Consider the following 11,760-nt stretch of genomic DNA (forward strand, 5'->3'; position numbering starts at 1 on the left):
TCCTGCACTGCCCCAGGCCCACCAGTCTTATAGATCAGCTGTTCCTAAAGACTGGGAAAATAAATAGGGTGTTGAAAGGTGTTGAAATAAATAGGGAAGAGAACTTGGGTCTTTGAGGACTGAAGGGTGATCTTTTTCTCCCAAGATACGTCTCCTTTATTTAACAAATCAGCTGCTCAATGGATCACCACCAAGTTGTTTCACATCTTCAGACTGTTCACAGCCAGGGTTGAGACCCTTGGTTTCGGCTGACAGAAAAGCTAACTAACAGTGGTCAGCATTTCTGCCTCGCCATGCTGGGTCTCTATTTTCAGTCCTTGGGGTGCTGTCTGTGTGGAGTTTGTATGTTCTGCTTGCATTCACATGGGTTTCCTCCCACAGTCTAAAGATATGCTGGTAGGTGAATTGGCTTCTGGGCAAATTGACCCTGATGTGCGCGTTTCTGTATGTGCCTTGCAAGGGTCTGGTGTCCCGTCCAGGGTGTATCCTGCCTTGTGCTCATTGCTTGCTGGGATAGGCTCCAGCTCCCCCTGAATTGGATGAAGTGGGTCAGACGACAGCTGGTGGGATGAATGCTGGCAAGTATAAATGCTGTAGTGCTCTATTGGAAGTGCATGAAATATATCAATGTTATGTGTATGTAACCGAAGGCTCTTGTCAGGGGACGCACACCGCAGATCTGGGGAGCCAGGGCCGTGTCTCTGGGGTGTCAAGTGGTGGTGTCCTGGAATTCTGTCATTGGAGGGACGGGGAATTGACAGACATGATCCGAACAGCTGCCCTGTGATCTGTGCTCATGGAGGTCAGGGTAATAGCAGTGGCAGAGAGGGGGATACATTCTGCAACGATGAATGATTTAGAATAAGCAGGAAGAGAAGGAGGCTGACGGGACAGCCCAGCGACTGATCACAGGATGTCCTGCCTGCATTTCAGTCTGCTGCTAATCAGGACCAGGGGTGATTAAAATGCTGGGTTTAGAAACTTAGAGGGGAGGGCTTTCTCTATGATCCAAGCTATATTGTTAAAGGGAGCACATGCTGAAACTCCTCTGCTTCCCTCTGTAGGAGGTGTGAGATCCTCATCCAAACCCTTTTTGCCCCACAGTACACAGGATTTTTTTAAAAAATAAACAACCCCATTAAAAAAAATCTGAATTTTTATCATTCAGTAGATGCTCTTTTTACCAAAAAAAAAACGTTTTAAAACATATAAAATTGTGAATATGTAGAGTTATTTTAGGCTTTATGCTTTTCCTTAATGTCGGCTGATATCAAGATTTTTTATCTTTATCTTTTATTATACAAAAACTTTTTCCTTTATTTGAGAGGTTATTGCTCTTTGTGAGCAGTGGGCTAGCTCCCTAAAGTAGCTTGATCTTAAGAACCAAATTCTGTTTTCTTTTTATTCCATGTTGATTTATTGTATTTAATTAAATCAAAGATTCATTTCATGGCTTTATTAAATACAATCGTTTCATCTTTTTTTTTTTCCCGAGGCAAGAATTCTGTTTAATTAATGTCATATATTACATTCAGTTTTCTCAGTCATCTCAAGTTAGGATCTGATTACATATTCAACATTAATATTCTTTTACAATTGAAGCCTTATTTGCTATGTTGGTACTACTTTTCATTCATCTTGTTTAAATAGTTTAAGAATTCCGCGACCTTTCTTAAGTTTTCGAAAAGTTTGGGAAAAGTTTTCAACTAGCAATCATCGCGCCTCGGATACACCCCATACAGTAGGCTACAATACTGCCACCTTTCTGTTTAATTTCCTCACCGGTTCGTATCGCACTTTGGATTGTAAATTAAATCATTAATTCTTTATCGCTGTTTCTATTCAAAATGTAGTATTCCTGTCTAACCAGTTAACTATCGCAGCGTCACACTGAGCTCGTTACTGAGTTGGAGAAACACTGAGCTCGGCGCTTCCTCGGTGAGCTTCAGAGCATTGCGCAACACCAAAATACTTCCCCCGACTGGCGGCCTACACATCTTTCCCCCTGAAGTTAGTTTGCTGCAGCAGTCGTTTAGCATGGCAAATCACGCTCTAAATAACAGAGATTAATGCGTCCAGCAACTAATATATTCATTAAGTGTCGAAGTGGGCGGAATAAGCACGCTGCCTTCAATGAGACAAGGTGTCAGATGATGTATCGGACCACCCCTCTGTCCTGTTCATGATTATTTAGGCGTGTCGACCCCTTCCAGCTTCTCCACATGTAAGTGCATTTTCTTGTGTCTTATAACTAAATTAATTCATTATTATTATTGTTGTTGTTTGCGAACTTTGGTTTGCAAAACCCGATATAATGAGATGTCTAAATGTCACTGGCACTAAAAAACAACAACTCTGAAATGTAATAACGCGCTGTCAGACATCTCAAAGATCAGGGAAATGCAGACGCCAGCCAAGACTTTGTCTTAAAAAGTGCTCCCATGTGATTGTTCTAATGCCGGCGTCTGGAGCTGCGCTCTCAGTAGAGCTTGAATGACTGGTGGCGGCGGGGGTGTGTGTTTGTGTGCGAGAGAGAGCTGATGGCACGATGTCACAGATGTCACAGCTAGCGCCCAAAGGACGTTTCAATGCAGGCGAACGTCCTGTGCGCTCTGAATGTCTCGGCCTGTTTGTTCTGTACCGGCATTGCACTGTTGTGTGCAAAAGCCACTGTTGTCTTAAACCTGTTGAAGCACAGAAATCACCAAGGCTAACGGGAAAACAACAAATGACACGTTTCAAAGCACCCGATCTCACCGAAAGCGTCAGAGAAATCCATCATCTTTTCCCAGCGTGCCAGGGCTGTCTTTTCACGCGAAATAATTCATTAACAAATTAAAGGCACATCTGCGTCGGGCGAGAAGTAAAAGAGCAGCGGATGTAGGTCTCTCCTACCGATCGCCAGGCTGTCGGAGTAGTTTATTTGCCGTTTGCACATGTACAGTGGGATTCTGATTCGCGCCGATCTCCAGGACATGTACAGTACAACAGGCAACCCCACACAAGGTAGACAGTACATTGCAAAACAGTGCATAATAATTACGGTATGTACAGACAATAAATAAACAGAACAATACGTTGTAGCCAAGTCTAAAGTCCAGAGTGCAGCGGTGCTTCTGTTCTGAGGCATTGCACAGTTAGCTGTTGAGGATGCGCACTGCAGTGGGATAGAAGCTGTTCTTGAGTCTAGTGCTCAGTGCTTTAACAGTGCGGTACCGCTGGCCAGTGCGCAGGGGGGAGAAGAGTTTGTGGCTGGGATCCTAAATAATGGAGCGGGTTTGATTGCGACAGCGGATGGTGGGCATCTCATCAATCGATGGAAAGTCGCATCCTGTAGTCCTCTGTGCCGTAGCCAAATCCCCTTGTAGTGCGCATTTTGGCATGTAAGGTAGTATTGCCGTACCATACAGTGATGCCACTAGTATGGACCCTTTCTGCGGTGTTGCGGTAAATGTTTGTGTGTTCAGAGGACAGGAGACAAAAGGTAGACAGGGTCAGGTCAGGGGGACGATCTAGGTTTATGGGTATAACATGGAGGACAGTATTTATTGGTAACTTTGGTTGTTTGAGCTCCGGCGTGTTTCTCAGACCCTGACCGTGCAGAGAAGTTTTTTTTTACCATAGAAAAACAGCGGTGTGTTGCTTTCCAGCTGCTGGTAGGGACTAAATTACCAAGCGGGGGATCCGAGCTGGTAAGACCTAACGGGAGCATCAGAGCGATGAAAGCCGGTCGCTGCGCTGGTTACTGGGCGGTGAAATTTGTAGTTCGCCGGCGCCTCGGTTTCGCTCAGTGATAAATGAGCTTTCCTCCCCGGCAAAGCGTATTACAGCCCGCTCTGAAGATGGATGGCACGGAGACTTGTGTGTGTAGGTGCCGGGGGGTGGTTAAAGGGAACCAAACAGATGATGGGGGTGTGTCCCGATAACGTATGAAAGCAAGGAAATTATAACTCGGGCCAAGATCGCAAAATCTACATTTTATTGGGGTATTGGGAAGTGATGAAAAATCCAAACCAATTTGCATTTTTAATGCATTTGCCTCTATGGAGAGGCTAGTTGAAGATTAGTGTGTTGTCGTATCGCTTAACTTCATTTTCGTTCCTCTGGGTTGTACACTGCCCCCTTCACTGCTCAGCGTCAGGTCTGGCATGCGAACCGAGCCGTCCCGCCGCGGTGGCGGGTGGGATTCATCTCACAGCACCCCAGCCTCTGTGCAAATGACGGGGTGAAGCGAGCCTGGGCTGGCCTACAGGAGGACGGAAGGAGAAGAAAAGTCATTCTGGGTATCTTAAGGATCTTGGCTGCACAAAGGAACACCCCCATATCCCAAGGCCCTCTCCCCAAAGAGCTGTCCGCTAGTAATTGCAACAATCCATCCATCGGTTTTCAGTAACTGCTTAGTTCATCACAGTGCGGCGGTGAGGCGTGGTGTACCCCAGTGAACCGTGGGCACTGGACAGGGCACACACAGCAGGGGGGAGCCAATTCAGAGAGACGGCAGTGAACGTACACACCACGCCTTTGTGAGCTGTGGGAGGTAACCAAAAGACATGGTGGAAACAGAACGTGCAAACTCCACACAGTAGGTGGCACCGCCTGGAATTGAACCCAAGACCCAAGAACCGTGAGGCAACCGCACTCACTCCAGCCCCACCATCTCGTCCTCGTCTAAAGCCCATCAATTAAAAGCCAATTAACTTGGTTTCAAGGGAGCCCCGTCCCCCTTAATTGGCTTTGTCAAGTCCTAGTACTTATTTCGCTCTTTTAAAGAGCAATATGATGATTGCTTTCTTCTTTCCTTTGCCATACCTGGTTTGAAATGGCAGTAATTGCTCCAGAAGTATCATTTAATTACTTAAAGTGCCGTTTTAATGGAATGCCAAATAATTGCTTTCGACCTGGCTTGCAAAATTGGGTAGCAGGTTTCAGAAAGTTTGGTGGATGTGACTGAGGGAGTTGGCGTGTGAGCATGACAGTGCTCAGGGGTTTTAATGGACCTGAGAAACCCCTGAGGTCTATATGAGGTGTTGGTGGTGGGAGCTGTGCTGTTTTTTCCTAATTGAAATAGCTGTAAATCCTGCTGGCAGAAAGCTCCTGAGGTTTTTTGTGAAGTTCATACGGTTGAACAGTCTGTGAGAAGTTATAGTTTTTGTCCTTAATTAAGTCACTGCGATTAGAAAGGGCAAAATGTGAGATTCCTAATAATTATTTGTTAACTAAAGTTAACAAAGAACGAAATCTCCACTTTCCCCGTGATACCAGAAGAGAGAAGTTTCTAATTGGGTGGTTTAATTTCGAAGGCTCTGGGCTTAGTGATGGGGATGGAGATTCTGATTGAAAACAGAAGCAATGGGTTTTTCTCGTTACTGCTATCCCCACTTTTAATGAGAGAAGATAAAAATGATATACTACAGCAATATAACAGACTGTGTCTCTGGCACAGTTGTCTCTGCTTTGTTTTACTTTTTACTTTTATTTTTGTTTTCAAAAGAAATGTTCTCAATATTTTACAGCTTCCCAAGTTTATATGCTTGAGATCATCCACAGAGGGCATTTTAATTATGAGTGGTATTTGAAGTAAGAAGCAGAAAAAAAACAGGCTTCCTTTCCCCATTAAGGTATGTTGTCTTGAGAGGATCTCTTTGTGTGGAATAAGTTACAAATCCGAACATCACTTTGGTTCTTTTCAGGAGTAATTTTATGTATGTGGATCCTGAAAGCCTATTCACAGCCTCTGCTTTGTAAAAACTAGGTTAGGATTCACTTAAGGTTAGAGTCTGAGGTAGCTTTTGGATAGTAACTTTAGGATATGTGTGTAGAAGTATTAGGGTACACTGGAAGCCAGACGGATTCCCAGTTTGAACTGGCATATCGGAATATGCTTCCCAAATCCATGGCTGACTTCAGTAAACTTACAGAATTTCCTAAAATTACTCCTCCAGCTAAAATCTTTTTACATTCCTAGGTTTAGGGGTAAAGAATGACCTACATTCTCAAGCTGCTGAAGCTGATAGCCAAGCTGGCGTCCATACACAAAATGTACAGAGGAGATCCTCAAATCTATTACCTAGATGTGTCCAAGACCCTCTTCTTATTTGTCAACATTCTTCTGTTATTCCGATGGTTGCTTCAGTCCTAAGTTATTGCTGTAACTGTATTTCTCGATAACAGTGTATCTCCCTTGGTTCCTGGGAGGAATCAATTAAAAGAGGTATTCCCGAGATGATTAGAGGGAAGATGTGATAGTTCTTCAGTGAAGGGTACGGGTAATTTATTCTAGCAGGATTAAATGAGCACAGAAATCCCTCTGAGCAGCCAGCCAGCAGCCTCTGGTAAACATGCATAAAGTAACTGTTTACAGCTGTTTACTTATGAACAATGACAGTATATAAATATTACACTCTGCAGTAAACCAAAGCTTTTTCCAGTACCTTAATACAGCTCTTATGTAAATGCTTGTGCATATACATTTTTAATCAAGTGTCTCTCAGGATTTATTTTGGAAACCATGCCCCCTATCTGCTCTGTCTTTGTGTTTTCGGATTCCTATCCAAAGACCTCTCTGAAAGGGATCACTGCACGCACTCCTTCCTGCTGCTATCGATTGCTGGTTTTTTGTGTTGCTAGAGCCGTTACTTAAGGTCGTGCCAGTGCACTGTGGTTCCTCCACCCCAGTCTGCATGCAGCAGAGATAAATTAATAAGGTTTTCATCAGACAGGTCTGTCTGAATAGTAACAAGATCAAAATCAAATAACTGCCAGACAACCACATACTCCTTTGGGTTCTGGCCTTCGATCCACCAATATCTCAAAACACTAAGTTACCGAAACTGAACACAGCTCAGCAGTGAATAAATAGACTAGTACTGCTTGAACTAAATGAATCCCTGTGGCTTTTGTAGCACTATGTTAACAAGGTAGCATTCTATGCTGGGATTATTTTTTTCCACAGTCGCAGTGTGTAAAATGTTTGCTCTCAGTCTGTTTTTACTATGTTCTTACAGTAATTGCCATTGATTAACATGCTCAAATTAAATGTGATGGTACCTGTGACCCAATGTAGGAGTAAATACCCTTGCAGAAAATCACTTAGCTGATGCTGATCGTGTATAAGGAGCTGTGTCATGAGAGCTGGGCTCCAGTGCTGCCTGATGATCTGGGTTGCTCTTATGGGGACGAACTGGGCAGGTGTCAGTGAGATGCGTACTGTGCAAGAGTGTAAGGGTTAATAGTGGGGTGGAGTTAGAATCTGCAGTTCAGTACAGAGACTTCGCAAAGGTAGTCCTTGATGTCAAAGCTAATACTCAGCATTAAATCACTCTGCTGCATGCTGCTGAGATGGGAATTTTGATCTGCACGTTTAGTTGAGCAGAATTGGAGATTCCCTGTTCTGGTGTATTTTGTCCATCTTGGTGCTAATGCACGACAGTAGCCCACAACACAGAGGGTATCAAAACACCTCATTAATCTCCCCCTGAATGAGTGCCTGAAGCCGGAGTTAGCAGAGGCGCAGTGAGTGAAGAGAATCTCTCCTGTGTCGGCGCTAAATTCAGGGAAGGGGAGCGACTGTTGTGTATTTGTCAAACTGGAGTGACATTGCAGCCAGTTAGAGCAGACCTATGGCTGTGGTTTTAACCTTCGGGGTAATAAAGGAAAAAGCAAACATGATGGAAGGAGAGAAAATATCGACAGGGCAGGGGGGGGAGTAGGGAGAGACGAGGGACGTTATCCGCCATGTTGGATTAAAATGCGATTAAATTAGAACGAGATGAAAACAGAAAATCCTGATGGCGTGTGAACGGCGGGTTGCAGTGAAGTGAGGGCAAGCGCAGTGGTGGCTGTGCTGGATACGAGACGGCCGAGGAAGAAAGAATTCAACCTTAATCACCTTCGCCGGGCACAAGGAGGAAATGAACCTGTCTCCTCTCCTTGCCTTCTGCTCAGCCCGCTCCCCCAGAGGCAGAAGAAGAACCCTGTGGCTTTGGGGATGTGGATCCGCTGTACTCTTCTACTCTGACAAAAGGAGCACATGGTGCCGATTGGCGTACTGTACTGACGGAATCCTGGGATATAATAATAGCCCAGTGGGAGGGTGTGGTGTTTTGTTGGGCTTCCTTGTCTTTTTGACCCCTGAGATTTCTGTATGTTCTTTTTTAATGCCGCCTTAAATATTGCCCACTGTTGCTTTCATAATCAGTTTAATAGTTTGTTTTTTATATAGTTGTTTTCTTAGCCATGTTGTTTTATTTGCTATGTGCTGCACAGTACGCTGCACCACTTGCTGCTTAAACTGTCCCCCACCCACACCGCCCGGGGAGGAATGGAGTATTTTGAATTGAATTGAAACTGTCCCACCAGCAGGAATTGGGGCGTGAGACATGACTAACACATCACAGCAGCGAGAGAGTGAAGCCCTGAGAAAGTGAACCTGATTGGTTAATTGCATTATTGTGTGCAGAACTGAATGTGATTCACATCACACTTAGTATTCTTTTCCCCACCAGGTACTCCTTGCAGATTGCAGTGGCTTTCTGTGGCTCTCAGCTTCTGTTGCTGCTCGTAATGTTGGACCTATGCTTTTTGAGCGTGTCTGAGGGATAGAGCACCAGGGTGCGGTAGGCAGTCCTGTGCCTGAAGGGCAGATTGCTCGCTATTGGGCTAAAATATATTTGGATGAAGAGGCCTGCAGTGCAACATCCTATATACAAGCACAGTTTCTAATCAACCTGATTCTGGTGTTTTGAGATGTTAGGATTATGCGAGCTAGTTTTAACCGAGAAATACAGGCTCGCTTTTCTTTTTGAAGGGACACAACTCCTTTCTTCTTAGAGGGGAGAGAAAAGTTCGGCGGAGGAAGGTCTTTTGGAAACTGTAAAGGTTAATGAGCTGCGTTTGCTTTTAAAAGCAAAGCGCGACACGGTGCTCTTTACGGAAGACGAGCTGCTCAGGGCCCGAGGGCGATGGGGGGGGAGGGTAATGACACCTCTCGGATCTCATTATCAGGGTTACTGACTCGACTGGGCCACCTGCATTCCCTGGTTAATGGGCGCAGAGGAGGCTGGGCCGGCGCCTGGGGAATCGGCTTGCAGACGGGCTGTGTAGCAGGGCTCAGAGCGCCGAGCCAGCTACAGAGGTGACATCACCCCCAGTCTGAACTCTTGACAATGCAAGTCTCTGCGGTGACACGGGACCAGGTCTATGGTGGTCCCGTGGTCAGGATTCGGCGCTCTCACTGCCTGGGTTTGATTCCCGGTCAGGGAATACAATTTTATGCCGGCAGCCATATCACCCTGCAGCTCCCAGCTGGCAGCCCCACTGAAGCCCAGCAGGTGTGAGCCTGGTCAGTACCTGGGTGGGAGACTCCTGGGGAAAACTAAGGCTGCTGCTGGAAGAGGTGTTAGTGGGGCCAGCAGGGGGCGCTCACCCTGCAGTCCATGTGGGTCCTACTGCCCCAGTATAGTGACGGGGACACTATACTGTAAAAAGCTGCTGTCCTTCAGATGAGATGTAAAACCGAGGTCCTGACTCTCTGTGGTCATTAAAAATCCCAGGGTGTTTCTCAAATAGAGTAGGGGTGTTACCCCGACATCCTGGCCAAATTTCCCATTGGCCTTTACCAATCATGGCCTCCTAATAATCCCCATCTCTGAACTGGCTTCATCACTCTGCTCTCCTCCCCACTGAGAGCTGGTGTGTGGGGAGCAGACTGGCGCCTCATCCAGGTGGGGCTGCACACTGCTGGGGGTGGAGGGGATCTCCATGACCTGTACAGCGCTCACAGTGGAGTGTCCAGAAAAGTGCTATATAAGTGTAAGCAATGATAAAATTATTATTATCATCCATTGTCTTGGGAGTGGCACCATGTGTCCCAGCCGGAGCAGGGAGAGGTGTGCTTGTCACATGTACATCTTGCACAGAGTGCACACAATCCGCAATTTCAGACAGGTGGCGATACAGCTCCAGTGGTGCTCGCTTGCTGTTATGCAGGTGCTCACATATAAAGGAGTCAGCAGGCTAAAAGCAGCCAAGGACAGAAAACTGCCATCACTCCTTGGGATTGGGTGAAGGTTAGTCATCTGACCACTCAACGGCGCCCCCCTGTCAGCAGCTTGTATGAACTGACACATAGGCTGTGCTTGTTTAGTCATCAAATAATTCACAGGGATGGAGGGGCAATGGTGAGTTTGGTTGCTTGTTGCTTTTGTAAGATCCATTTTTTCTCCTTAATATATAATTACATTATTGTATGTATTTAATTATAACATCTTCATGACCTCCACCACATTCTGCACGCCAGTTATTTCGATATTGTTTCAGTGATAAACATGTCTGTGCCTTTCCAGGTGCTCGGTTTTCAGACTTGGTTGGGTTATTTCTGTAGCTTTGTTTTTTTAAAATAGGCATGTTACAAATGGTTTCCAAATTCCAAGCGACAAGTCTTCAGTTCACACTCCACGTGCATCTCCTACTTCATTCTCCAGACCTGCGCCTGGGTTCAGAGAGCCACCCACAGTAAGCCCCTGTGCGAGGCAGGTGGTCATCGGGCCATCTGTCCTGCCTCCTGCCTCTCTCCTGAACTGCCGCCCGTCACTGCTTCACCTTGGACAGGGCACAGCGCAGGCTGCAGTACGTACAGCGCCTGCTGTCAATATCGCAGGTGATGCAGCTCCACAGGGCTGGAGATGATGGCGGGTCGTCTGCTCGCTTGTCAGTGTCCTTGCTCTGGGACTATTAAGGGGGCTTTTTCGGGGCTTGAAGACGTACAAAGGTGGCAGCAGAGGGTGGCTGTATCCTTCTTTGTTTTCTATTGGCTTACCTGGGCAGTACCTTAATGTCCAGCTGGAAGGAGGCAAGAGCTCCGCGCGCTGCTGTTGCTCAGGCTAACAGTCTGTCCTTCTGTTCCCTGGGGGGTTTCAGAGGTCGATGTGGACTGAAAAGTGCTCCGGTGATTGAAGTTATACGGCCCGGCTTCTTGTCTGGTGCGGCAGGAATCACTGCTGTCTGTGTGCTGGTCTGACTCGAGAGTTCGAACCCACGGTCTTCTCCAGGCCCTCTGGTCCTGGTCGCTGCTGCTGCTGCCCTTTTTCTGCTCTTTCCACCTTGTGTGTAGAGTGAAAACACTTAGATATTATACGGTATTTTCTATGCAAACAAACACCATCAGGTCTACACAGTGATCAAGGCGACAGGGCGTTTTCATCACCAAGCGGGATTATTACATCGATCATTAGAAATTCAATTTGGCTTCTATTTGTGGAATTAGGCGAAAAGCACGTACACCCCACCCTCACTTCCCCTTCTATAATGAACACAAGACGTCTGGGTGGCTTGTTAAAATATTGATGCCAGCTAGACGGCAGCTCATTAAACGGTCAGATGTGAGCAGACGTCACCGGCAGAGGAGACACGGTTGCACGGTTTCGGGGGGTGGGGGGCACAAAATAAAATCACTCGCATCCCTCCCAACGGCGCATCGCAAGTCTTCATCCCGTCGTTGTCACTCGCAGCCGGTGACGTCCGTCTCCTCCAAAATCCCGCTGGCGAGGAAGGACGGGGCTCGGGGTCCGTGCGGGCTCCCCCGGAGCGAGCGCCGTGCGGCGCTGCGGGCAGCTGGCTGGCAGATGGGCAGCCCGGTCCGTTTAAGGGGGCAGTGGGTAACGCAGCGTGTCCGTGGACCGCAGGTGCTGTCCGGTTTGTTTGTTTTTTGTTTGTTTGTTATGGCTTTCATTTCTCCTCCAGGGGGAACCACCTGCTAAACGC

General features: G+C 46.7%; 1 non-coding gene across 1 annotated transcript; it reads right to left on the minus strand.

Moving 5' to 3' along the window:
• Positions 1 to 1,636: 1,636 nt before the first annotated feature.
• Positions 1,637 to 1,770, minus strand: LOC148813827 (U4 spliceosomal RNA). Its single transcript, XR_016086198.1, has one exon. It is a non-coding gene; the product is annotated as a U4 spliceosomal RNA (small nuclear RNA).
• Positions 1,771 to 11,760: the final 9,990 nt, after the last annotated feature.

Source organism: Atractosteus spatula, chromosome 28, assembly GCF_055471065.1.
Source record: "Atractosteus spatula isolate fAtrSpa1 chromosome 28, fAtrSpa1.hap1, whole genome shotgun sequence".
NCBI lineage: Eukaryota > Metazoa > Chordata > Actinopteri > Semionotiformes > Lepisosteidae > Atractosteus > Atractosteus spatula.